The 6,585-nt window shown below is 34.4% G+C and overlaps 1 pseudogene; it reads left to right on the top strand.

The window, feature by feature from the left end:
* The first annotated feature begins 563 nt into the window (after nt 1–563).
* The window catches only part of LOC107133559, a 28,997-nt pseudogene continuing 22,975 nt past the window's right edge, over nt 564–6,585 (top strand).

Here is a 6,585-nt window from a genome sequence, read left to right as displayed (position 1 = left end):
TCATAGTGACAGAATAAAACTAAAATCAATCTTAGGCAAAATATTTATAAATGATCAAATATATTTACTAAAAATCATATATTGATGACATCCTCTTTCTATGTTTTTAAAAGCCCCCTCCCCCAAATTAAAAGAACACAACTAAAAAATTAGATACAATTTGAAACTGAGGATTCACTTTTTTTTTTTTAATCGGTGACTGTTGGTGAGCCTGTAGGGCTTTATTTATGAAGATTAGATAAGGTGATACATCAATATTCTGTATCTGAAAACTAATCAACCTCATACTTAACCACCTACACTGATCCAATCACCCACACTAACCCAATAGCCTACACTAGCATTGATTGGAAGGATCTTGAAATGCAATCTAGGAAAAACTGGATGTGGTCTTCAGGCACTCAGTAAAAGGGCACTCCTGGAGACAAGCTCATTCTTCTCTAGAGCACATTTTGGAACTCACCTGTCAAAGAGACATTTTAATCTACATCCTCTACAATTTGAGCACATGATCCTCCAGCTGACTTCATATTTTCCCTTCTGCAACAAGCACTGGTGAAACCATGGACCCACTGGTTAGGTAAGTACACTATTTATAGTGGAACTGTAGCTACTTTCCCAAGCCAAATCAAGTCAAATTTCATATTTTAAATGATCATCAAATTAGGTTATCTCTATGAAATGATGCTGTTTCTCTACTTAGTAAAAAAATCATTCTTCTTCTTTCTTTGCTTGGATATAGTTTGGAATTAAAGTGATAATTAATTTAATTTTGTTAGTTGTGTATCCCCTGGTTGGTCCTCTGTATTTTATAAGGACTCAGAAATTAGTTTCCAGATAACTTGTAATTTTGCACTTGTAAACCTAAAAATATATTTAGGAATATTCCTTCTCTCATATTTCTAGAAATTCAACCACTGTAGAAATGAGAACCCAAATCTTTAGCTAAATGGACTTATATATGATGCCTTGTTTTCTGGAACAGATTAAAATAATTACATATTTTCACAGTGTGAAGTGCTGCTTTGTAATAGTTTAGACTTGGTAGAGAGTGATATTCTCTTAAATGCATAATTTATTTGTGTTATCTGTTTATTTATTAATTTCTTGTATTTGGTCATATATAAAAGGAAGTCTATTTTGCCATAGGCAGAAATGTGCTATGCAGTAAGAACTTGAGAAAAATTTTATTTAGGAATTTTTCTCTTCAAAGATAGATGAATAAAATCTATTGATATTCTTCCCTCAGAAAATGGACTTAGAAATCTCACAAGCCTTCAAGAAAGAATGCACCTGCTCCATCTGCCTGAACTAATTTATGGACCCAGCCACCATAGGCAATGGGCACAGCTTTTGTTGGCCCTTTCTCTGCCTTTCCTGGGAACAATCCCAAACTCCTGCCTATTGTCGAGTGTGCAGAGAGACATCACAATAGATATATATCAAAACAATATTCTTCTGAAGAATTTGATGTCTACTTCCAGAAAGGCCAGTCTCAGGAAATTCCTGAGCTCTGAAGAAGATGTGCGTGATCCACAAAGAGACAAAGAAGATCTTCTGGGAAGAGGAAAACCCCCTGCTGTATTTGCTCTGCTCCAGCTCTCAGGAGCACAGGCTCAGGAACTTCCTTCAGTAGATGGGGCTGCTGAGGAGTACCAGGTAAGTGAGTGAGGGAGCTCAGTTATTATAACAAAGATGAAGATACTGATGATGATTGCCCTATTCTTTACAGCATGCTACCTAATTTTCTAAGTATCAAGGAAGAAGCTAAGTACCAAATGTGTAAGCATTTGTAAGCATTAGGTCCTGACTCAGTTACTACTTTTTTTTTAAATTTTCTGTTAACAGGAAAACCGAGAGGAAATTTAAAAATTTCCACATATTCTCTGCTCCTTCTCTATATACACAACTGTATAGCCTCAATCATTATCCATATCCTCTGTCAGAATGATGCATTTTTTTTATAACCAATGAACTTAATTTGATACACAGAATATGTGGATACCTTATACTTATAATATAATGAGGAGAGAATTTTGCCTCTGTGTTCTTCTTCTGTGAACCTATAACACTAGTCAATTTATGAGAAAAACATCTACAAACCAAAATTGAGGGTCCTTTCACAAAAAGCCTGACAAGTATTTCTCAAAATTGTGAAAGTCATAAAAAGTAAGAAAAGAAGCTCTTTCAAGTGAAACCAAAAGAGACATCAGACTAAATTCAATATTCCATTCTAGGTTGGATCCTAGAATAGAAAATAGGACATTCATGTACAAGCTGGTGTAATTTAAAAAAAAAAAATTGAATATGTCTGACTTTAGTTCATGATAACTTACCAATGTAAGCTTCCAATGCTTGGAAACTGTCTCATGAAAATGTATGAATATTTTAGAGGAAAATAAAAGTGGCCATAGAAATACAAATACATATTAAATCAGTATATCACATTTTTAACTTTTCTTTAAATATAAAATATTTTAAAGTAAAATTTGAAAAGTTTTAACACAAATATCTGTGTCTATGCTCCATGACACACTTAGATAGTCAAAAAGACAAATTTTAGAAGAATTTGTATAGAGTATTAAGTTCTTGAAAATATACACATACACCAATTAATCATCCATCACAGGTGGGCAGTGTCTGAAGTATGAAGCTCCATTCAGTACTGAGCCTCTAAATCTGCTGAGCCTGAACCACTTTTCTTCTCAGTTTGCTGATTATTCTATTTGAGAGTTGAGATAGCAGTTGTGGTTGCCAATTCAAGTGCAGCATTTTACGTTTTACCTCAATGGAATTTTGTGATAATTTCTTTCTCATTTTTCTTTCCTCTTTCCTGTTTAAATCAAGACCTCTGAAGAATCTCAGGCTACTTCCTTATTATGTCTCTTTGGGGTTCTTAATGCATTATTTTATCTGAATTATTTTACCTCTTTTATATGAATCTTCTTTCTTTTCTTTTATTCCTTTGATTCTTCTGATGATTTTTAAGTAATTATATAACACTGTATTTTACATTAAAAAAAACCTCATCTTTGCCATAGTTAAAAATCTATATTTCTCCTCTCTTTCAAACTAAGTAGTTCAGTACTCTCTTATACTTGGTGTCTGGGCAGATTTATCCAAACCTCCAAAGTTGGACAAGGAATACCAGTCATGACTCACTCACCTCACATATTAGTAGTATTCTTCACATTAGCTTGTGTTCACCTGCCAATTTGTAATATTACCAGAATCCCTGTTTCTTCTGAGAGGAAAATGGTATCCTCCAATGATAACTCAAATGAGCTGATAGCATCATATTAGTCTGCATTTAAAAAAAGAAAATATTTTTATATTTACCATGAAGAAATGAGTTTTGCATTTCTTCTCATTTAGATTATCTTGCATCTCTTGACTCATTTTCCATAATGGATCCATTTCATTTAAAATGTTTTTCTGCAATAAAATCATAGTCTTTAGTGTTAGGGAAGACAGGCTTCTAGGTTTCATCATTTGTGTATTGAAAAAAAAAAAAAAACAGTGTTTTGGAGAAGAGCAATTTGAGTTAGAAGAAAGATTTTTACAAATTAGTCTAAATTAATTTTGCTATTTGGGATATCATCAGAAGCAAATAATAATAATAATAATAATAATAATAATAATAATAATATCTTGAAGGAATCCTAGATAATTCAGTTAATTTCCTGAGAAGGTAGTTGTTACATAACCTCACTATGAAAGGGTTCAACTTGCAATATAAGTAGCCCATGTTCCTAATGCTCCCCATCTGAACTACTGCTGACCCAATTCTGCATATTTTGACAATATGTTTATTTTTATATTCAGTACTGGAAATTGAACCCAAGGTTGAATATATGGTAGACAAATATTTACCAGGAGCAGTATCCCAAGCCCCTTAAACACACAAACAGAAAAAGGTTAATGTCTTGCTAAGTTGCCCAGAGTGGTGTGGGATTCTCCTGTCTCTATATAGTGAATAACTAGGATTATTGGCATGGCCACCATGTCATGTTATATGGACAATGTTTCTAGGGAACTTTATTTCATGAGCATTCAACTTAGTTATGATCATAGTGTCAAAATGGGAAATTTATACTGAAACAACAATACCTCTATCTGCATGATCATCTGCCCCACTATCATATGTCCTCATCTTTCTCTCATATTTGGATGTTTCAGCTTCCAAGTTTCTTCATGACCATCACTCACCCTGTACTCCTCAGCCACACATGACACTGGGCTATAGCCGTGAAATGCATGTTCGGGTGATTCAGAGCAGGGTGTACAGAGCAAGCTCTTGTCAACCTCACAGAAGAGCCCATTTTTGTCTACATGTGTCCTGCAAAGCTGCTTCCCAAAGTTGCTCTCAGAGTGAGGTCTGGCCTATCTGGCAAGGAAAGCCAGCTTCTTGAGGACAATGTTGGTCCTGAAGTCTATCTTCTCTGCTGTTTCTCTACACTCAGGGCAGCACATTGGTGTTTGGGCTTCCTCCCAGCAAAGGCAGAGGCAGGGTTGGCAAAAAGTATGCCCACAGTCTATGGTTACAGGTTACAGGTTGTAAGAAGTAATTCATGCAAATGGAGCATGTAAATGCACACTGGAAGTCTTGCAAGGCCTTTGAAACCATATTTCTGAAATTGAAAATATAGGGGAAGTGGGTAAGAGGAAAGGGGAAAATAAGAGAGACTTATCCTTCTGTCTTGATGAGGGGATAAAAAATATAAAAGAGTTTTGGACAGCCCTGCTTATTCAGTTGAGTTGTGCCAAAATTTTCTATTAACTTCTAGCAATACAATCTAAATATAGAAAAGATAGAGAGGCTGGGTTTGTTCTGACAAATTTGTTCTGACACAAATGAACAAAACGAGATGAGCATGATCTTTATTTTTAAAAAGGATCTTTCTCAATCATTTGGAAAAGTTCAATATTTGGACAAAGAAGAATGTTTAGGATGATTCCAGACTTACCTACATTAGCTGATCACTCTGAGTGCTCATCTAAAATATTTCTATCTCTTGCTTTGTCTCTGTGACTCCATAACTGTAACAAACATAGAGACAGTCTTTATGCCAAATGTCTATGCTCTATGCCTCTCTAATCATGGTTGTGCTTCTGTAAAGACAATTAACATTGAGTTTAATTCATTTGAAGATGGCTTGATTTAATCACTGTTGGGTTCAACTTCCAAGTCCTGAAACTTCAAATAGTTGAATTTATGCCTGTAACATTAATTAAACAATTTCTTTCAAAAAATAAAATGTAAGCTGGGTGTATTGATGTACACCTCTCATCCAACAACTTGAGAAGCTGAGGCAAATTGATTAAAGATATGAGGCCAACTGCAACAACTTATTGAGATCATGTCTCAGAATAAAAACTAAGAAAGGGTTGATTATGCAACTCAGTTTAGAGCAACACTCTGTCCAATACCCAGTACCAATAAAGAAATGAATTACTGGGGATGTAATCAGTGGTAGAGCACTTACTTGCCCAACATATGTAAGGTCTTAAGATTTAGCCCCAGGACTGAAGAGAAAATAAAAAAGATATTTTTTCTATTACTTTTCATTACAGAAAATAATTTTCCCCAAAATCAGTTCTGACCATCAGAGTGCCTTCATATGTATGAATGCTGAAGTAATAATCAGCAATAATTAATCTATTGTTATTTAAAACATAATCAACTGGAGATCCCAGTGTAATGGTGCATGCCTACTATCCCAGCTACTGGGGAGACTGAGTCACAAGGAAACTAAGTTTATGGCCAGCCTTGGCACCTTAGTGGGACCATTTCAAAATGGGTTGTAATACAGTGGTAGATTAGCCCTGAGTACAACAAAAAGAAAGAAAGAAAAATTAGTGCGAGTCGGAGAGCATAAATTAACAATGGTAACAATGGTGCATTCCTCTCTATACTAGAGTTGAGAAACTTCACTTTAGTTTAGAGATGCAGTTGATGAAGTATGATAAATTCATGTTAATTTCTAGTATTTTTCTGTAGTGATCAATTTTTCCACTTGGAAATTTCTGCAGTTTGGTAGCATGTAATGGAAATCATTTCAACTATTTTGGGAAATGAAGATTGTAAAAAGACAACATGTAGGACTTTTACATCAAGGGTTTTACTATCAAAACTATACATTAAAACTTGAACCAAGGGTGGTGGAACACATCTATAATCCCAGATACTCTGGGGGCTAAGGCAGAAGGTCTTGAGATCAAAGTTTGCCTCTGCAAAAGTGAGGTAATAAGGAACTCAGTCAGACCCTCAATAAAATACAAAATAAGCCTGGAAATGTGGCTTAGTGGTTGAGTGCCTTTGAGTTCACTCCCTGGTACCCACACTCCCCCCCAAAAATTTAAATTTATGTGCATAAAGACTATTGTATACATTCAATACAGTGAATATTATAAGTAATTTATGGGTTACAAAATTGATAAAACTGCAGAAATATTTCATTTAAAACCTGCAAAATCTAATAAAGCACAAGGGAAGAGAATGAAAATTACTCATATCACTTATTAAAATTGCTGTAAATATATATATATATATATATATATATATATATATATATATATATATAT

The sequence above is a fragment of the Marmota marmota genome, unplaced genomic scaffold (genome assembly GCF_001458135.2).
Source record: "Marmota marmota marmota unplaced genomic scaffold, marMar, whole genome shotgun sequence".
In the NCBI taxonomy this organism is placed as follows: Eukaryota; Metazoa; Chordata; class Mammalia; order Rodentia; family Sciuridae; genus Marmota; species Marmota marmota.
This window is presented reverse-complemented; position numbering and strand designations above follow the sequence as displayed.